Here is a 23093-nt window from a genome sequence, read left to right as displayed (position 1 = left end):
GGTGTGATTTCTCCAGGGGCACCTTGGCATGGGCCTGCCAGGTACCACCATGGTTCCAGGTACCCACCACAGCCTCTTGCCCTTCTAACACTTTGAGAGAGTCCTATTTTGTTTGTTACTTTCAGAAACCTAGGTAACAAATATATACATTATTAATAATTTCCTTGCTTTAGCGTTTATTTTACTTTTTTAAGTATGTGTGAACATATGTGAAGAAGTCCAAAAGAGGGTCTAGGATCCCATGGAGCTGGCATTGCAAGTGGATATGAACTGTGTAATGTGGGTGCTGAGAACTGGGTCCTCTGCAAGGACATGCTCTTAACCACTGCTAGGGGCAAGTTATCTCTCCAGCTCCATTATAAATAATTTGTATATACACTGACCTTTTTTAAAATGACTAGCAAGTCTTTTAAATAAAGTATATCCTCTCTGAATTCCCTTGACTCTTTTGAAGTTCACAGCATCAGTGATTCCACATATTTTGGCAGATTATGCTAATTTTTTAATGATTGTTTTTTGAAATAGATGTCATAGAGCTCAGGCTAGACTTGAACTCTGTGTGTAGTGGAGAATGACCTTGAACTGGTTTTCTAATTTGTATTGTTGTTAATTATGCGCCCATGTAAGTGGTAAGGGTATGTTGGTGGTGGGGCAGGTACCATAGAGACCAGAAGCATCAAATTCCCTGGGGTTGAAGTAATAAGCAACTATGGCTCATACAACGGTGAGCCACCCAATGTGTGTGCTGGGAACTGAATGTAGGTCTTAGAATAGCACATGCCCTTAACCTCTGACTCTTCTCGTCTGCCCCATCTGATCATGCCACCTTAACCTCCTAAGCACTGGGATTACAGCCGTGTGACACTAGGTTTCATTTTATGTAGGACTTGGGATTAAACTCAGATCTTTGTGCACACTAGACAAGCACTCCACCAACTGATCCCCTAAATGATTCTTTGAAAGTGGGTTTAAAGGATTAGAGAATTCATTATGGTTTACATGTGGGCTATTCCCAAACTGATTTGTAGATTCAAGAATATAAAAAAACCTAGTAGACTTTATTAAATTAGAAATAAATATTATATAAAATTAGAAACTAATAAGCCGATTTTAAAATTTATATAGAAAGGCAATAGGAACCCAATAAACTAAGACAGTTTTAAAAGACCCATACTACTTTATTTGGAAGCTTAATATAAAGCTAGAGTAATTAATACAGTGTGGTATTGGTGACAAGACAGATAGGTAGAAGACAGATCTGAGGAGCAGAATGAAGAGGTAGAACAAGTTTGTCCCATACACAGGCAACTGATTTGTAACTACGAGTATAACAAAGGAAGGCAGACTACTTCAATAGATGCTACTGGAGCAACTAGACAGCTGTACACAAAGACAAAGCAGAGTCCCACCCAGCTCTCTCTTTGAGAAGTCTTGCTATATGGAGCTCAGGTTGGCCTGGAACTCACAATCTTTCTGCCACAGCCTTTAGTGACTACATTCACTAAAGAAATTTCAATGGGTTTGGTTACTGAAACACTAAAAAATCTTCCAGAAAAAAAAAAAAAAAAAAAAAAAAAAAAAGATCTGTTTTACAAAAAAAAAAGAAAAGAAAAGAAAGGGGTACTACTCTATGGGTATAAAAATGTGAATTTAGAGGGCAGTTTGATGCTATGTAATGACTTAATTTTTAATAGGTGCCCTTAATATTTGAATGTAATTGTAAAGGGCATGAGCTCATACACACCACACCAAAATAAGCAGATAAATTAAATGTAGCTTATAAAAAAGAAGAAAAAAACAAGCAACTTCCAAAACAATCTAGACAAATGGAATTAAACAAGAAGCAAGTCTAAAAGATATGTGAGTCAGATGGAAAAAAAACATTGAAAATATGGGCAAATAGCCCAAAATACAAAGAGAGAAAATTGATAACACTTATTAATTAAAAAAGAACTTTTCATTTGTTGGATAATAAGCATGTACTGATTTAAAGAGACACACTCAAAATATTAGAACCCATGAATTTTTAAAGTTATAGGTGGGCAAAGATATAGATAGTATATAAATATTAATTGGTAGAAAGCTAATGTTACATGGTATACAACTTAACAGGGGAAAGGTTAGAGAAGGTTAAAGTAAACTCACTAGTGAGAAAAGTTTTGACTCCTAGGACATACAATGATTCTCATCTATGTCCAACTTTAACCTGTCTTCAAAACAGATCAACCAAATACCATTAGTATTAATAAATTCAACATCATAGTGGGACACTTCATATATTTTTCTCAGTTATTGAAATGGCTCTTATAGATGAGTTGAACAATCCATGAATAAACTTTGTCTAATGGAGACATATATAATGCTTATCCCAGTGGCTAGAAAATGTATATTCTTTTCAATTCTGTGTTGAACTTCCATAAAAGTTGATTAAATATTATAGAGACTTTGAGCAAGTTTCTCTAAATTTCAAAGAACATGTGTGAAACAGTTCACATTTCTGACCACAAGGAAATTAATTCAGTAATCGAAAAGCAAACAAAATCACATTTAAAAACATATTAGCAAGCAAAGTATCTGATACGCCCAGTGGGATCTCAGCTCAGAGGCAGGATGAGGACACACCTGAGATTTACAACAATCTCCAACAAAATCAACAAAGTGAAGAAGATATATACATCTGACCAGTATTGGAGCAAGTGAGCCAAGGTATGTTTCTAAAGCTTGAAAAGTGGTGAGTAGGCAAAGTCGTTAGTAATGCAAAACAGAAATTGGAAATCATAGAAAAGAACCACGTGGAAACATTAGATTTGATTATTGTAATAGCTAAAGGGAGATCAAATATGAGATTAAAATTCAAGCAGCAGAAATAACAGAGTGAGAGACTCGCTAGGAGTTGCTGACATACAGAGGACAGAAGCAGAAGAGCCAACATCTGGAAAATAGAGATCCAGAAGAGAACCAACACAAGCTCCACCTGAAGAAGCAGTGGAGCCAGGTTTCCTACAGTGAAGAAAGTGAGTAGGACTGGAAGGACTGAAGGAGCTCACAAACAAACAGCAAAGTGAATTGGATGGCACCGGAGGGAAGCAATGGGTCGAATCGTACGTGTGATGAGACCTTAACATCACCTTCCAAGAAGCCTGTAGACCAAGGAGATGAATATAAGCAATGATATTGAAAGCTTGGGATATAGCAGTTATCTGGAACTCTAGAATAACTCTGACTTGGCTTTGAGGGGCTCGGTGGAGTCTAGGTACTGCCTATTGCCATTGTTAGCTAAAGCAGATCATAATTTGAACAATAAATTATAGAGTCAAGTCAGCAGTTTTTATTTAGAACTTGGCACTCAACATCAGAGAATATAATATGTTAGCATCTATGGAAGCTTTATTCAACTTGAGTTTGTACTGACCATAAACAAAACCACAGAGAGGGCTGGAGAGAAGGCTCGGTGGTTAAGAGCACTTGTTCTTAGAGAGGAACTGAGTTTGGTTCCTAACATACGTGTCAGACTTCACAACCCCAAGTAACTGCAGCTCTTGGAGATCAGTCATCCTCTTCTGGCCTCCACAGGCACATGTATGCATATCACACACACACACACACACACACACACACACACACACAATGTTTTCAATAAAGAGTGATGAGACCAAGAGGTAAAATAAGCCAAATGGCATTGACTCTCGTGGGCTGATGTAAAGCTATCGGCTCTAACACTGATAGACACTGGAACTGTTAGACGCCTTTGAACAGAGGAATGATATTAACTGAGTCCTGTACAGAAAGCATCACTGGGGCTTCTTTGCAGAAAGAAGACTGTAAAAACACAAAGTTGTTCCAAAAGAACCCTGCAACAATGTAGGTGAGCAATGATAGGAGCCAAAGCCGGGGTGATGTAGACATAATAACAGTCAAGTTCTACGTGTATTTTGGAGCTAGAATCAATGTAACTTCCTGATATCAAATGCAGAACAACTTGTCAGTTGAAAGAGGGCAAAGGTGAGGGATTGCCTGCTGTGTAATCAAGGCCAGCTGGGCCATATACTGAGCTACAGGCTAGTCTGGGCTACAGAATAAGATCCTAAACAAACAAAACAAAACAAAACAAAACAGGGGCTGGGATATAGCTCCATGGCAGAGTGCTTCCCCAAAATGCCCAAGGCCTTGAATTCAATTTCCAGAACCACCAAAAGGAAAAACAAAATGGAAAAAAAGTACCTAGCCAATAGCCTAGTTGATAAAGTGCCTGCCACATAAGAATGGGGACCTAGACTTGGATTTCAACAACCATTCAAATTGAGAGAGAGAGAGAGTGAGAGAGAGAGAGAGAACATAGATTTGAAGTCATTGGGATTATGAGTGATGGAAAGTAGCAAGTTAGAACATGCTGGTCTATGCAGAAAGCTTGAAACAGCACAAGGGAAACGGAACATGTCACTACAGGCCTCAATAGGGTATCGAATCTGGCCACAAAAGTGAGAGGCTGAGATTGGGCAAAGAACAAAAATGAGTAAAAAGAAATTAGGTGATATATTTGGTTCTTTTATAAAAATCTTCCTTAGAAAGAACAGAGGCCTGGACATGGTCGCTCACACCTGAGTTCCAGAATATCGGGGTCTGAGAGCAGAAACCCGCTGGAGGCCAGCGCTCAGACTCACGGAGCAGTGTAGGTGCAACTGTGGAGTGCCAAGTAGAAGACACTTTTACTTTCTCTCAGGTATCATGCAAGGCAGTGTCACTTTTAGAATGTCTTAGATAGCAGGACGAAGCACGAAAGCAGTATTTGCAGCTCAAATTATTCCACGGTAGCCAACGGTTGTTGAAGTTAGTGTAGGTGTCCCTAGCTCAGGACTTGAGTGTCTAGGGTGATCCTAGAATCCTTAGCTTCTTTCAAAAGGCAAGACTTTTCACCATGTAAACCTTTCTGTCCCCCATGGTGAAAGGTCCAGCTACAGAGAGCAAAGGCAAGCCTTGACTTTTCCAAACTGAGTATAGATGCCCGCCCCCTTCACAGCACACCTGAACACAGCAACAGCTGCTACAAGGGCTAGTACCTCCTCCCTCTGCCCAGTGCTTTCGGCTACCAGACACTCCTCCTGAAAAGGGGAAAAACAAAACAAAACAAAACAAAACAAAACAAAACAAAACAAAACAAAACAAAACAAAACAAAACAAAACAAAACAAGTGTGCCTACAACAGTGGTTCTGAACCTCTGGGTCACAATTCCTTTGGCAAACTTCTGTCTCCAAAAGTATTTACACTAAGAGTTGTAAGAGTAGCAAAATTACAGTTATGAAGTAGCAACAAAAATAATTTTATGGTTAGGGTCACTACAACTTGAAAAACTGTATTAAAGGATCATAACATTAGGACAGTTGAGAATCATTGGCCTAAAGGGTCCTGGAAGTAGCCCACCACCACCCACCCACCCACCTACCTACATCACCACCACCACCCACACCAACCCCACCACCACCAGCAGATGGGAAGAGGGGGCGATAAATATGCCAAATCCTTCCTTCCAGGATGTCCCAGAATTCCACAGCAGTCTCAACAGCAACTTGTTTAAAAACCCTGTTATCTTCTTCCCTTTCCTGCTTTGCTTCCACATCCCTTCGTGAGTATTTCCCAGGATCACTGTCCATATACAATGCTTGCCTAGAGAGGAAATGTTTGCGTGGAAGGCTCACTTCAGACTCTGCTTGTGCAGAGGCAGAGGGCACAGAGCTGAAGACCAGGAGGGACTCTCAGAGTCCATTTAGCCCACTTCCAGCATCTTACAGTGAATCAAGCTGAGGTCCAGGGACTGTGGAGTCAGAAGCAGAGTTAATGTCAACATTGAAACCTGCCAGCCTTGCTGAGACTGAGAAGCTAATAAAGATGAATAAGTAACTACATAATAACCAGGAGGCTTAGGAGCTGCTGAGGTTAGGGGCTTGACTAATGTTGATTGTGTTTGTGCTTGAGTGTGTATATAAATATGCAAGTAATTTTTTAATATTCTCCATAAATATAAATAAATTAGTTCTTTCTGATGGCTGCAACTCATTTCTGCAGCTTAAAAAGAAAACCTCCTAGCTCATGTTTTAAGAGATAAATTTTAAGAGAGAGCTAGTGGCTCCTTTGCAGGACTATGGAACATTCCAGAAAGCTTGTTTAAAGAGACTTGAAGGGAATCCAGCAAAGAAACAGAAGAGTTCCACTTAACTTCCACCTTCCTGGCAGTTGCTCTCGACCACTTAAGCCTCAGCTGTGAAAGGATGCAGGTCTGTGTGGACCTTCGTGATGTGAACACTTCCTGCCCAAGCACCTCTGGGTCAGCCAGAGGGAAAGCTCATGCAAGATCTGCCTGCGGTTGGGATCAGCAAGGGGTACTTGCCAGGTAGGTCAACCTCAGTCAGTTATCAGTTGGCCACAAGCAGCAAGCAAGACAGCAGCCTCCCTGGGCAGCTGTTGCTTCATTGGGAGCATGGGATGAGGCTTGGTCATCATTCACTTCCTGGAGAACAGGGAGTGGCTGCTTCCTTCTTTATTTGAAGAGCTGTGCCTTCTACGGTGCTGGGCTCAGTAAATTCCACACACGTTATCTTGACGGCTAACGATAACTCAAACGATGGGTGTGAAGAATGTTCTTAAACAAACACCTGGCAGCCAGATGTTAAAAGCAACCTGTTGGGACTGAGGGTGTAGCCAATTGGTAGTGTTTGTCTAATATGCACAACGCCTTGGCTTCAGTCCCCAGCACTGCATGTATTGGATACAGTGGCGTACACAGGGAATTCTGGAATCTGGGAGAGGAAATGGAAAGATCAAAAGTACAAGGCCAGGACTGGGTGATGATGCATCAGTAAGGTATCTGCCACACAGCATAAGGACCTGAGTTCAAGTCTACAGCACCCATGTAAAAGCCAAGCATGGTGGTGCAAATGTGCAATGCCAGAAGTGAGGGACAGATCCCTGGAGCTCACTGCCCAGACAGCTCATTGGCCAGACAACCCAGCTGAATCAATGAGCTCCAGGTTCAGTAAGAGACTCTGTCTCAAAAAAAAAAAAAAAACAACAACAAAAAAAAAAAAAAAAATAGGGTGGAAAGCAATAGGGGAGAACACCCAACACTGACCGCTGACCTACACACACACACACACACACACACACACACACGTACATGCACATTTAGTCATGCACACACTCACATGAACATGTGTGTTTATCATAAAAAAAATAAATTAACTTTTGTTTTCTTTTGTTTTGTTTTGTTTAGACAGGATCTCCCTGTGTAACAGCCAGGGCTATCCTGAAACTCTCTTTGTAGACCAAGCTGGCCTTGAACTCAGATCTGTCTGCCTTTGCCCCTGCCCCTGCCCCTGCCCCTGCCCCTGCCCCTGCCCCTGCCCTTGTCCCTGCCTCCTGAGTGCTGGGATTAAGGGTGTGAACCACCACAACTGGTAAGAATCACATTTATAGAAGTATTTATTTATTTTTATTTTGTGATGAGTGTTTTGCCTACATGTATGTAAGTGAATTGCAAGTGTGCAGTGCCTGAAAGGGCCAGAAGAGGGCATCAGAAACCCAGTAGCTGCAGTTACAGGTGGTTGTGAGGCGCCATGTGGGCGGTGAGACTGAAAACTCAGGACTCTACTAGAACATCCAGTGTTCTCAACTACTGAGTCATCTCTCCAACACTAAATGTTTAAATTTTTATTTAAAATGTTCAATGTCTTCTTGAGCTATTTAGCAAGTTCAAGGCCAATCTAGGCTACATAAAACCTTATCTAAAATAAAATAAAATAAAATAGAGTAGAATAAAATCTGCCTTCCCTTTCTGGCTCATGGTTATTCTACTCTCTAAATGATTCTTGCTCCAGCACTGCCACTATGACCAGTCCTCCTTTCAAATTAAAAGTCTCTCTCCCACCCTGCCACTCTCCCAGAGTGAAAAGGCCTTAATGTGCTCTCGCGCTCTCTCTCTCTCTCCCTCTCCCTCTCTCCATCCTTCTCCCTCTCTCTCTTTCCTCTCTCTCCCCTCTGTCAAACACACACACATTCCTAATAAATAATAAATATTTTTTAAAATCTTAATTCATCCAGGCCTAGTAACACAAGGCTTTACCCCCATGACTCTAGAGGCAAAGGTAACTGCTCTCTGCGAGTTCAAGGCCATCCTGGTCCACTGAGGTAGAACCTGTCCTGCCAGGGCCACACAGTGAGACACAAACAAACAAACAAACAAAAGCTAGCTCCACTAGTCACCCTGCTCATCAGCTGTGGAGCAAATTGCCCAATATCTCCAAGCTACTGCTCCACCATTTGTAAAGTGAGGGGACTAGTGGCCTTTGAAGGAGTTGAGAGAACCAACCACACTGCCCGGCTCTTTACACCTGAGCAAACGTTAATTCCCCTTGATTCATAGGGTTTCTCCGTGACCCCTTAAACTCAAACCAACCTCTTCCCTTAACACTGTACTCATGAACTTCCTTCCTCACTGGAAGAACAGAATATTTCATGGGCACATTCTCCATAAATGACCTCTCCAGGATGACTATGGGACTGTCTTCCTTTTTTACAGAGGCTCAGACACATCCTGTGACTTCCACAAGGTCACACAGCTCCTGAGAAGATAGCTGACTCAGCCTGATTCTCTGCACCTCCAACCATTACGTTCTCTGCTTCCCACAGCACTCTCCTTCAGATGGATGCCTGTGAATGAGATTCACAAGCCAGTAAAAATGACTGCACTGCATCAGAGAAGAAAGCCTTCATCCAGGAAGGACAGTTTCCTCAGAGGACATATTCATCTTACCTTCCAATATCCCACAGTCCTTGAGTTGCCTTCTTTTGGCTGCATTTCCCTTTCTATACACAAGATGGCAGTGTTCAACAAAGTTAAAGCCAGGGACCTTCAGGACCTGCAGGGAAGGACCCTGACTAGGCACACATTACCCCAGTAGTGATGTTCTCCCAATACACTGGAAGAAAACAAACCTATCTCAGCAGAAATGTTTCCTTCATCTCCCCAACTCCGGGACAAAACAAGCACTCTCAGGAAGACTGGCCCCTAGTTCCTACATTACACACAGATCAATGGACCAGAAGAAATAAGAATAAAAATGGGATAAGAAGGAAAGGAGAGCCTGCGGGATAGCTCAGCAGGGAAAGGTACTTGCTTGCTGTTAGGCCTGGACACCTGAGTCCGATACCTGGAACCCACATAGTAAAAGGAGAAAATTGACTCTGACTGTGTTCCTCTGACCTCCATAGGCATGCAGTGGTGCGTAAATACATGCATATGCACACACAAGCACAAACATGCACGCACAGACACACACACAAAAATATTTTATTTAAGATTTATTTATTTATTATCTGTAAGTACACTGTAGCTGTCTTCAGACACCCCAGAAGAGGGCATCAGATCTCATTACAGGTGGTTGTGAGCCACCATGTGGTTGCTGGGATTTGAACTCAGGACCTTCGGGAGAGCAGTTGGTGCTCTTAACCGCTGAGCCATCTCACCAGCCCACAAAATAATTTTTAAGAAGAAGTAAAAAGAGAAAGGAACATGAAGAATGAGGCCAGATTTAATAACAAAAGCAAGAGACAGCTATCTGACAATAAGAAAGTGCAGGTGGGAAGGACTTCTTTGGAGTCATGAGTTTGATAGTACAGCTCAATGTGGCTGGAGAGTCATAGTGGCAACATACAGGCTCCCAGATACCCTTATTCCCACAAAGAACAGCTAAAAACCCAAGACATTAAAATAAACATTACGAAGACTCCAAAAGTTGAAGAGAAGGTAGACAGACTTGGATTCTCAAGACACAGGGGTGAATTCTTAAGTTTATTTTTGTGACAACACTGGTTACTGGAGAAATTATTAACTTGGAAAGAGCATTACATGCAGATACACACACACATGCACACAGGCACATACACATATACATCATATACACATATAGATATCATATCTATATGCATGTGCATACACATACATATCTATCATATACATACACATGCATACACATCAAATGCATATCATCATATGCATATACATATATCATATGCATACGACATATACATATACAATACGCCTTGTATGCATATATATCACATACATATACATATGCATATACACAGACATCCTACACATATACTACATATATATACACATACATCACATACATGTGTGCATATGATGTGTATGCATATGCACCATGTACATGTGCATCATGTTTATGTATATCATGTGCATCGGGTATATGTGCAGTATGTACAGATACATAGAAAGCCTATTCTCTTATCAAATTTCCAGGAAAACAGCAACCTAGTAGAAATACAAGGTGTGTCTGTATGTATGTGATATTTGTGATAAGACCCGGGGCATGCATTCTATCACTAAGTTATATTCCTAGCCCTGAAAAATGTAAACATTTTGGACAGTAACTACTCAACCTCAGCCAAGGAGGCCTGCTTCAGCCTTGCCCTCCCAGCAAAGCTGAAGCAGAAAGCCTGTATTTCCACTTTTCTACACAGCACCCTCCCTTGCTCTCTCCCCAACTAGGTCCAGCTGGCACAGCTTTAAAAACGGCCAATGGAAGTTGGGCATTCATTCTTGCTTAGTAGTTTCATGCACCACCTGACTGTGTAGAGTGGTCAGGAGAGACTACATAGAGATCCAAAGCTCTTTGGCCACCGGGTAATAACAATGTACTGGTCTGATTGGCCATCTGGAGATCCCCAGCAGCACCAAGAAGTCTCATTATGCACCACCGCCCCCTGGATATTTCTACAGGCCAGGAAGAAAATCTGAATTTTTGTCCCCATCCAGCAGTAACAAGACAATGTCCCCTTTCTTCCATCATTGCTATGCATGACAAAAAGAATACATTGAGATACAATATTTAAATAAAATCCAAAATCCTGTGATAGCTAAGATACTTCTGCCTTAGTTTGAGTCTCATTGCTATGAAGAGACACCATGACCATGGCAACTCTTATAAAAAACAAAGATTTATTTGGGACTAACTTAGAGTTTCAGAGGTTCAGTCCATTATCATCATGATGGCATCATGTAGGCAGACTTGGTGCAGGAGAAGCCAAGAGTTCTATATCTGGATCCTAAGGCAGCCAGAAGGAAACTATCTTCCACAGGCAGACAGGAGCAGGCTCTCTTCTGCAGTGGGCGGAGCTTGAGCACAGGACTTCAAAGCCCAACCCCACAGTGACAAACTTCTTCCCACAAGGCCACACATATTCCAACAAGGTCATGCCCCCTAATAGTGCCACTTCCCATGGGCCAAGCATACTCAAAGCACCACAACTTGATATAATTTTTTTAATTTATTCATCTGTCTTAGTTATTTTTCCATTGTTATGATAAGACACCATGACCAAGACAACTTACAGAAAACAGAATGCACTGTGAGGTTACAGTTTCAGAGGGTTAGAGTTCATGGCCATCATGGTGGCATTATCTAAAAGAATAGTTAAAGGGGCTCTTTAATCAAAGAGAAAATGACTGGGGGGGGGGTGTTTAGGCCAGGAGTGGACATCAGATGGCTTCATCAATCATTCTTACCTTAGGTTTTGAGACAGGGTCTCTCACACTGATGCATGACTCACTATCAGTAACCTCTGCCTTCCTTGTAATGGGTACATACCACCATCCACAGCCTTTACATGGGTCCAAGGGATCCAAGCTGAGCTCCTCAGGCTCCAAGGCCAAGAACATTACTGACTGAGCGGTCCCTCCAGCCTTTGGAGTTGTTTTGCTTCCCTTTGTTTGGGATAGAGTTCCCTGTACCCCAGACTGCATTCAAAGAGTGAGGCTGGCCTTACACTCTTTTTTTTTTCATTTTTTTATTAGATATTTTCTTCATTTACATTTCAAATGCTATCCCGAAAGTCCCCTATACCCTCTCCCGCCCTGCTCCCCTACCCACCCACTCCCACTTCTTGGCCCTGGCATTCCCCTGTACTGGGGCATATAAAATTTGCAAGACCAAGGGGCCTCTCTTCCCAACGATGGCCGACTAGGCCATCTTCTGCTACATATGCAGCTAGAGACACGAGCTCTGGAGTACTGGTTCATGTTGTTGAAATTCTTGGGCCTTACACTCTTGCTCCTCCCAACTCTGCCTCCAAAGTGTTGGGGCTGTAGATGTGCACCGCCACCCTCAGCTGAGAAAGTGACTTTGTAAAAAGGAACGTAGCCATTAAGAGAAAGATCACAATATAGGCAAATGCGGCAGAGTGTCCTTCTGCTCTTGAGTTTCCTGCATTATGTTTAATGGTCGGAGCAGGAACTATATAATTTGGTTCTTGGTGTAGATAGTAGATTTAAGGCAATTGTAAATGGGACTGGCCATAAAGGGAGTTAAGCCCTCTGGACTTTACCAGAAGTAGTAAAGCATGAACAGCAATGGATACTGATAGACTGTGTGCATACAATACCTACAGCAACCACAATAAAGTCTAACAGAGAGACTCATTCGAAAGCACTACAGATAAAACAGAATGGGCTTCTCAGAAGTGTTCTAGAAACTCAGAGAGAAAAAAAAAATGGAGAGGAAAAAAAAAAGAGAACCAAAAAGTAAATAAACAACAAACAAAACAAAATAATGAAATCACACATTGAAGCTCTAACAAATCAACAATGGCAGTAAATATATATGGCCTAAATATATATACATGAGAAGAGATTAAGGAGACTTTAGTCAAAGAGTACAATGTTGCATTCATACAGGAAAAACAGATCTGTATTTAAGGCAATTTATATGCTAATTAGCCTAATTCAGTCATTCTGTAATATATACATACACATCTTTGTGTCTCATACTATTATATATGGTTATTTAAAAAAACAGATATTAGTACAGGGCTTAAACACAACAGTAGGTTTCTGCAGAAACAAGGCCAGCTGAGGTGGCACAGGTCTGTAATCCAGACACTTATGGGATGGAGGAAGGAAGATCAAGAGTTAAAGGTCTCCAGCTCTATCTATACAGGAAGTTTAAGGTCGGCCCAGACTACAGAGGACACTTTCTCAAAACAAAACCCAAATAACACAATATATGTGTTTGTAAAAGGTACTTTGGAGTAAAAAAGTAGAAAATGATGTATTGTGAAAATATTAATAAAATAATGCTTAAGTCGCTCAGCTCAGTAGTAAAAGACTTGCCTGGCATGTGGGAGGCTCTATATTCCATCTCCAGCACCACAGATAAAAAGTACAAGTTTTTAATGCTACCATCAAATTGAGTAAATGTCAGAGCAGAGAAAATTAGCAAAGACAGGTAGGACTATTAATAATGTGCCCATTTCACACTGCCGTGACCACATGCCTTTAATTTAAGCGCAGAGGATTTATTTTAGCTCATGTTTCAAGAGTTTCCAGTCATCTTGGCAGGGAGGGTGTGGTGGGATAAGCTGCTCACTAACGGTGGGGAGGAAAGAAGGCAGGGAGTGGGGGAGGTAAGAGAAGAGGAGGAGGGAGGACTGCTGTTTTCCACTTACTGTCATTAGGGTCCTGCGCCTGTAGGATGGGGTACCCATATTTAATGTGGCTCTTTCTCCCTTAGCTAATCCTCTCGGGAAATATCCCACACAGTCCTGGTGCTTTAGTGCTCTCCGACCAAGCTAACACTCAAAATTAACTGCCACAGGCTGTAGAGATGGTGCAGCATTTAGAGCATGTGCCGTTCTTCCACAGGACCAGGGTTAAATTCCTAGCACTCAGACCAAGCAGCTCACAACTGTCTATAGCTTCAGTTCCATAGTGATTCCACACCACTGACTTCAACAGACACCTGTACTTACACTCGCATATCCACACTCAGACAGACAGATATACACACATACACACACACACACACACACACACACTTAAAAAATTAAAAACAGATCTTTAAAAAATAACACCACCAGATGAAAGAATGGACCATCTAGAGACTGCCATACCCGGGAATCCATCCCATAATCAGCCTCCAAACGCTGACACCATTGCATACACTAGCAAGATTTTGCTGAAAGGACCCAGATATAGCTGTCTCTTGTGAGGCTATGCCGGGGCCTAGCAAACATAGAAGTGGATGCTCACAGGGCCCCTAATGGAGGAGCTAGAGAAAGTACCCAAGGAACTAAAGGGGTCTGCAAGGAACTAAAGGGGTGGAACAACAATATGAACGAACCAGTACCCCCAGAGCTCATGTCTCTAGCTGCATATATAGCAGAAGATGGCCTAGTCGGCCATCATTGGGAGGAGAGGCCCCTTGGTCTTGCAAACTTTATATGCCCCAGTATAGGGGAATGCCAGGGCCAAAAAGTGGGAGTGGGTGGGTAAGGGAGTGGGGGGGGGAGGATATGGGGGACTTTTGGGATAGCATTGGAAATGTAAATGAAGAAAATACCCAATAAAAAAAATAAACACCACCATCAACCAATCATACCAAGTGGACATTTGGCAAGTACTTGACCCCAGGATAAAGTCTATTCAAAGGGCTATGGAACACAGACACCAGAGACCACATCCTCGGGCATAAGAGCCCCTCAGGCAATTTAGTGCCACTCACACATGTTGAAGTCAGAAATAACTTTGGGGAGTCAGGTCATTCCTTCTGCCTGGGGTTCCAGGAATCAATCTTGGGTTGTCAGGCTTGCATGGTAAGTGCTTTGGCTTGATGACACACGTCACCACCCCAACGTAAAAGAACAAGATAGTTTATTCTTTGACCTGGAGAGAAGCTTCCATAACAGAACCTGCTCCAGCTTGCCTCCTCACCATTTATTAAGTCAGCTTGACGCCGAAGGAAGTAATCAACATGAGTGTGCAGGGCTCCACACGGTCCCTGTCCGAGACAAGGACTCTCCATTGCCTTTAGGCATTGTCAGTGACACTGGAGGGCTGGTCCAGGCTACAGAGTGATGGCGCTCCTGGCTGTGCGTTTTACCTGCTGAGCTGCTTTATCTAACAGCAGCCATTGCTTGTGACAGCAGTACCTGAAGCCAGCTCTCATCTCCTAGGTCTTCGTCAACCTTGCCAGGCTCGGTGGTATATGCCTGTAATCCCAGCACTCCAGAAGATGTTGAGGCAGGAGAATTGGATTAAGTGTGAGGATAGGCTATAAGACATGGTGGATCTCAGGACAGGGTAGCCTAGAACATGGAACCCTGTGTCATGAGAAAGAAGTGAAAAGGAAGGAAAGAGGGAAAAAGAGAGGGAGGGAAGGAGGGAGGGGAGGGGAGGGAGGAAGTCTTTTCACGATGCTTCAGAACTAGCAGTCCAGCTACAGCATTTCCCATTCTCTCTCCCACACACACGGTGCTCCAGGTGGGAATACACAGAGCACTGCTGGATTCTCTCCCACACACACAGTGCTCCAGGTGGGAATACACAGAGCACTACTGGATTCTCTCCCACACACACGGTGCTCCAGGTGGGAATACACAGAGCACTACTGGATTCTCTCCCCCATACACGGTGCTCCAGGTGGGAATACACAGAGCACTACTGGATTCTCTCCCACACACATGGTGCTCCAGGTGGGAATACACAGAGCACTACTGGATTCTCTCCCCCATACACGGTGCTCCAGGTGGGAATACACAGAGCACTACTAGATTCTCTCCTGCACACACAGTGCTCCAGGTGGGAATACACAGAGCACTGCTGGATTCTCTCCCCCACACACGGTGCTCCAGGTGGGAATACACAGAGCACTGCTGGATTCTCTCCCCCATACACGGTGCTCCAGGTGGGAATACACAGAGCACTACTGGATTCTCTCCCCCATACACGGTGCTCCAGGTGGGAATACACAGAGCACTACTGGATTCTCTCCCACACACATGGTGCTCCAGGTGGGAATACACAGAGCACTACTAGATTCTCTCCTGCACACACATGGTGCTCCAGGTGGGAATACACAGAGCACTACTAGATTCTCTCCTGCACACACAGTGCTCCAGGTGGGAATACACAGAGCACTGCTGGATTCTCTCCCCCACACACGGTGCTCCAGGTGGGAATACACAGAGCACTGCTGGATTCTCTCCCCCATACACGGTGCTCCAGGTGGGAATACACAGAGCACTACTGGATTCTCTCTCCCACACACACGGTGCTCCAGGTGGGAATACACAGAGCACTACTAGATTCTCTCCTGCACACACGGTGCTCCAGGTGGGAATACACAGAGCACTGCTGGATTCTCTCCCCCATACACGGTGCTCCAGGTGGGAATACACAGAGCACTACTGGATTCTCTCTCCCACACACACGGTGCTCCAGGTGGGAATACACAGAGCACTGCTGGATTCTCTCCCCCACACACGGTGCTCCAGGTAGGAATACACAGAGCACTCCTAGATGAGCAGCCACTGTCAGCTTGTCACTGCTTCCGAGCCCTTCCCTTTCTCTGTACACATAGCCGTCACATGTGTCCTGAAGTTGTCACCTCTACTCTGCCTTACTTTTTACGTGTCTCTCCAGTTGTTCATGCCTCATAAGCAAGTCCTCCTAGCAAACCCTCTCAAGTGAGCAGGTATGGAGACCATCGCACGTGACACCAGCTTCCACACTGAAGACCACTTTCCAAGTGCTGTTGTTGCTAATAAGTGTAAGTCAGATTGGCTGGTGTGAACACCTCAGGACCCTGTCAGATGAGAATTACCTCAGTAAGTAGTTCACAAAAAGATGTGTTGAGCATGTTAGTAGTAACATCAAGTCCCACCCACAGGCTCCCTCCTCCCCTGGCCTCCTTGGCTCTGGATTATTGCTTTCTTCCTCAGGTTCCACTCCTTCTCTGTCTCCTTTCAGACCATCAGTTGCAGTGCACCCCCACCTTCTACTTAGGACAGGTACTCTACACAGTATTTCCTCTCAGCTTGTGTTCTTTGACTTTTCCTATGAAGATGTAAACAAACGTCTACTTATCCCAGACAGGAGGCCAGTGACAGACCAAAGAAATGATTCCACTCCACTTTAGCCCAGTGAATCGCTGAATTTCTTGAGGTTACTCACTGGACCTGAGTAGCTGCATCACTGAAGCACACCCCAGCATCAGTACCAACTCCTGAAAGCATCCCTAGTGCCCCCTATACATATAGCAGGCAGTTCTATTCATCTGCGAGTCTTATCCCCAGCAAGTGCTCATTGCTCTTATAAGGTGGGAGAGGAGCCTTGTCAATCTCACCAGTTTCTGAACTTCCTGACACATTAGCTTCCTGGGTCTTGAGAGCCAGGAATGTTTGGGGAATGTTTCAGTTCTGAGGAAAACAGCGTGTTACACAGCATCTATACTCTGTGGTAGACTGGAAAGGCATACGCATCATTTTTCGAGTAGTGATACATCATCTTATTTGTCCAAGCCTGATTCCTGTGAGAATAACAGTGTTGACTACCAGGCTTCCTTACGCTTGGCCTTCGTGGGCCTCTTAAGGTAATGTTTCTCTGCCTCCTCCCATAATTCATGTCTATCAGTAAAATACAAAGAAAATGATTTAGTGTTTCTAAGTAGAAACATGGAAGAATTGCTCTACTCCTGTGCCCCCCCTACACACACACACACACACACACACACACACACACACCAACAACCTGCCCAGTACTTCTGGCAGCCAATGACCTCCAGAAAGTCAAGCCTCCCTCTGCCTAGTTGCTAAGTTTTGGGCTTTATTCTGTTACCACAGCAGGGCTCAAGCCTGTCCTTAGTGATTCTTAAGCTGGCTCCGAGTTTTCCTGTCTGGTTAGCTTTCTGGTTAGGTGCTTCCTGGAGTCCTCAGCACTGAATGCTAATTGGATAGTGGAGAGACAGCACTCTCCTGTGACAGCCCATATGATGGGACCTTTGGGAGAGCACACAGCCCTGGGAACAGGTTGAAGCCCTGGGAAGGCAATAATGAGCCTTCCAAGGCTGTAGCAGAGTGTATGACTCCTCTGGGAGAGTGGAAGAGTGAAGCAAGACACAATAAACAAACACGGAGAGAAGCACCCTAAAGACACGATGGTGTCTGAAACAGAAAATTAGAACTACCAATTCTTTTATGTTAGTAACTTGATGAAGACAGGCACACGACTTGAAAGGGGATATTTGGAAATGCCTGGCATAGAGGCATGTGCCTATAATCCTAATACCTTAGAAGTAGGGACTTAGATGGGCGTGGTGGCACATGCCTTTGATCCCAGCACTTGGGAGGCAGAGGCAGGCGGATTTCTGAGTTTGAGACCAGCCTGGTCTACAGAGTGAGTTCCAGGACAGTCAGGGCCACACAGAGAAACCCTGTCTCGAAAAACCACAAAAAAGAAAAAGAAAAAAAAGAAGAAGGAGAAGGAGAAGGAGGAGGAGGAGGGGGAGGGGGAGGGGGAGGGGGGGAGGGGGAGGGGGAGGGGGGGAGGGGGAGGGGGGAGGGGGAGGGGGGGAGGGGAGGGGGAGGAGGAGGAGGAGAAGGAGAAGAAGAAGAAATAGGGACTTAAAAAGTCAAGAATTCAAGACTAGCCTAGCCTATATGAGACTTTATCGGGGTAGGGGGTACATAGCTCAGATGGTAGAGTGCCAGCATCAAATGAGCAAGGCCCTGGGCTCCACCCCTAATACCACATAAAGCTGCATACCCCGGAGCTGGAAAGTGGCAGGGGAGGGAAAGGTCTCAGGGGCTCAGTTATGCTGGATGAAAAGATCCTGGACAACAGCCATACTGCACCAAGCCTGCTACCAGCAATGTCAAAGCACTCACCTAGAGACCTCTTAAGACAGTAACCTCTCATTTAGTGTTCCTGTTACACAAATGTGGATAACATAGAAATGCTAAATAGGAGACACAGAGGCCACTGGCTCACACCTGTAACCATCACATTCAGAGGCTGAAGCAGGAGGAGGACCAAGAATGTGAGGTTTGCCTGGGCTACTAGCAAGTCCTAGGCCAGCCTGGATCATAGAGTGGGACCTTTTTTTCAATAAATATTTAAAGAAAGGAAGAGAGGCAAGGAGGGAAGGAGAGAGAGAGAGAAAACACCCTAACCAGAGTCAGCAGTGCACACAAACTTCCTGAGACTATAAACAGTATAATCAAAAAGTGGCAAGACAGGGATTCTGCACGAGTGAAACACAGGCTATACGCGAGAGAGGCTGGGCAAAAGCAAGCCCCAGATATAGGAACACAGCACTGGAGCTCAGGGTATGGAGTTCAGCGCAGCTCTTAAATGCTGAAGAGTTAAGCTGAGGTCACCAGAGGGAGAAGGAATTGGTGAATTATCTCAGGCCAATGGCATTGTCCATTCCAGTGAGACAGCAAGCACTAGGAATGTGGAGCCCAGGCTCTCCCTTTCCTGACCCGCCCCCTCCCACCCCCCCTGCTTCCTGTGGGCTTTAAGGAAGGCACCTGGCCAACATCAGTGGTTAGTCTACTCAAGTTCACTCAATGCTCTCTACTGAAACACTCCAGCCCACTGAACGGCCATAGTGCACACTACACCATGAAGTTTCCTAAAGACGACGCAGCCTCCCCGAGAGAATATTCCTCTGCACCAACAGTTACCATCTGGCCTAGTTCATTAGGAAGAGAGAGAGCTAGCCTTGCTCACACTGGCAAAATAACAAGACAGAGAAAGAACTTCAGAGATCACTGCGGTCCCTGTAAATGGGCCTTACCAGAGCTGTGTGGGTGTGACGAGAAAATCTGCTGACTCTCCGGAGTCCAAATGCCAGTCAATGCCTCTACATACTAAATATGGAGCCCTAGGTAAGACCCCCACAGCTCTCTTTCAGTAAGGAAAAGCATCCCCTCCAGGAGAGTTGGGATGTTGGGACCACCTTTTATTTTTATTTTTTAGTAGAAGACTTTTATGGATTTCTCAAATGAAATATTATCTCAGTTGTCTTACTCACTCATGGTCCCAGGCCCCATACTTCTTTTTCCAAATGAATATTCCAAAAAAAAAAAACTTGATATTTTATCAGTGATAACCTACATGACCCTCAGTAGGAAAACTTAATTGAGATAGTGCTATCATACCCTAGAAAATTATAAAGACAAAGGTAAATTTATAGATAAAAGCTACATTTGACATACAGAAGGATAGCCCAGCACTTAAGATAGCTTAGTGTTCTTCTGGACGACTCAAATTCAGATCCTAGCACCCATGTTAGAGAGCTCACACCTGCCTATAACTCCAGCTACAAGGGATCTGATACCTCCTTCTGGCCACTACAAGTCTGTCTCTGTCTCTCTGTCTCTCTCTCACACACACATGTGTACACACACACAATTAAAAATAAAATTAAATCTTGAAAAGATAAAAGAATAAAAAGGGATTAACGAGCCAGGCGTGGTGGCGCACGCCTTTAATCCCAGCACTTGGGAGGCAGAGGCAGGCGGATTTCTGAGTTCGAGGCCAGCCTGGTCTACAAAGTGAGTTCCAGGACAGCCAGGACTATACAGAGAAACCCTGTCTCGAAAAACCAAAAAAAAAAAAAAAGGGATTAACGAGATGACTGAGCTACTGAAGGCATTTGCCAACAAGCCTGATAACCGGAGTTACATTTCTGGAACCAGTATAGTAAAAGGAGAAAACCCAACTCCTGTGAATTTGCCTCTGATCCCCCACACTTGAGTCTCAGGTATACATATGCATGTGCACAAACACACTAAAATTTTTTCACTTGAAAAGGAAATAAAAGAAAGGTTGCTTTTCTATCCCTGTGGGAAAATGCTGACCAAAACCAACTTAGGGAAGGAAGAGTTTATTTATCTTATAGGATACACCACCAAAGCTAAGGCAGGAACTGAAGGCAGGAATCTGAAGCAGAAACGATGGAGGCACCATGCTTGTTTCTCTGCTACCCTACACATATAACTTTCATAACCAAGGCCAACTGCCTGGGAATGGTACTGCTCACAATGGGGTGGGCCCTCCGACATCAATAAGCAATTGAGACAATGCCTCAAGGACATGCCCACGGACCAGCCAATCTGATGGAGGCAATTCCCCAATTACTATTCTGTCCTCCCAGGCGTCTCAAGACCATCAAGGTTGCCATCATCATTTAGTTCGAAGTTTGGGTTTTAAGCCCAAGGTCAAGTGTTCAGCTGACCTGACCTCCAGTGAAAGTAGCAGATGTCAACACACCATGACCGGAGTATGCATGTGTGAAACAGCTTATCTCATCAAACAGGAAGTCAGAGAAACTGGAGACTCAACCTCTTCTGAGAACATGCCCCCCAGGGACCAAGGTGGCTTTCACTAGGCCTCACCTCCCAAAGGATCTATCACTTCCCATAATACCTCCCTGAAGACCAAGACTTTATCCACAAAGTTTGTAAATAGAGGGGATGTTCAAACAATAACAGTGAGGAGAATGGTAACGCAGATTATGAAACGGCATGGACTTCATGTTTCTGCACAGAGGGGACCTGTTTTCTAGCCTGTGAAAGATGGTTTTCCTGCAGAGAAGCTAAAAGGACTCCTAATTGGCATCAAGTAGTTTCCAGGAATAGCACACTTTTGTATAATCTTTATTGTGTAGCTATATATGTCAAAACATCAAATCATCCATTTTAAATATATGCAGTCTGATGGCAACAAAGATTTGTTTTTAAATAGCCTCCAGTTATCACCACAGTTTGCCAAACACTGATGCAGGCAGAGAATGCCCTCCACAGCGGGGGTAAAATAAACCAAGAAGCAGGACACAATGTTCCTAAGTTAGGGAGTAACAGCATCCTAAGTCTACATTAAACAGAACCAACCTCCGGGGAAGTGACTGATCAAGATGTCAGTTAAAACAACCCAGGCACAGTTGCAGATGCAAAGACTTTTTTTTTTTTTTTTTTTTTTTTTTTTGCATAATGCCGAAGGCCCAGAAAAGCTGTCGTTTTTTACACCCTGAATGGAACAGAAAATGACCTGAGCTGTGACTTCCCCTGAGGGAAGGCCTTTCACCATCCCAGCTCCCTAACCCCGTCTGTGAACCTTGCCACAGTAACCCTCCCTAAATAATGTTTTCATTGTGAGCTCTGTCTCCAATTTTCTGAGCTCACACCCTGCTGCCCACGACTTACAAAGCAAAACAAGACTCCCACTTGCCCTCTCTCCATCTTTCTTTCTTAATTGATGTTTACCAGACAGTCTTCCCACCTACCCAGTGCCCCTGAGGTAGCCATTTCCTGTCCACCCCAGCAGCCCTTCCCTTTTCTAGACCTGGCTTGGTTTAACAACCTCTGCAAACCCTTTCTTGGCTTCCCCACTGGATGACTACCTGTGTTTCCTTTCATTAAAAACCTACCTATAGGGACCTTATTTCTGAGCCCGGAACTAGACTGTATGGATATATTTTTGTGCTGTTGACAGATGTGTAAAACAGACTACTTCTTGGATGTTCAAAAACGGGTCACTGGCAGATGTTTTGGTAGAGCTTAAAGTCAGGAAGCAAACTATTTCAAACGGTGACTGCTCGGCTGATTCTGCCATTCGCCTTTTGGTGTGGGCTACATACAACATATTACTAAATCCTTGTTTTGTTTTTTTACAAATTTCATCCATTTTACAAATTTCAACTTTCATTGTCTTGTAGACAGACACTACATGAAAACTTCAGTATTGTACTGGCTAGTTTTATGTCAACGCAAGCTGGAGTCATCAGAAAGAAAGGAACTCCAACTGAGAAAAATGCTTCCATGAGATCCAGCTGTGAGGCATTTCCTTAATTAATAATCAGTGGGAGAGGGCCCAGCCCATTGTGGGTTGTTCCATCCCTGAACTGGTGGTCCTGGGTTCTCTAAGAAAGCAGGCTGAGCAAGCCATGGGGAGCAAGCCAGTGAGCAGCACCACCCTCCACAGTCTCTGCATCAGCTCCTGCCTTCAGGTTCCTGCCCTGCTTGAGTTCCTGTCCTGATTTCCTTTGATGATGAACTGTGGTATGGAAGTATAAGCCAGATAAACCGTTTCCTCCCCAAGCTGCTTTTGATCATGGTGTTTCCTCAGAGCAGAAGTACCCCTAACTAAGACAAATATATTCTCAACACCCAGGCAAGGCCTATGTAAAAGAAAAAAAAAATGTTTGTGAAGGAACAATTTTAAATCCACAATCCCTGTGGG

This window comes from Mus caroli, unplaced genomic scaffold, assembly GCF_978045245.1.
Source record: "Mus caroli unplaced genomic scaffold, Mus_caroli_1 scaffold_18, whole genome shotgun sequence".
Taxonomy (NCBI): Eukaryota; Metazoa; Chordata; class Mammalia; order Rodentia; family Muridae; genus Mus; species Mus caroli.
This window is presented reverse-complemented; position numbering follows the sequence as displayed.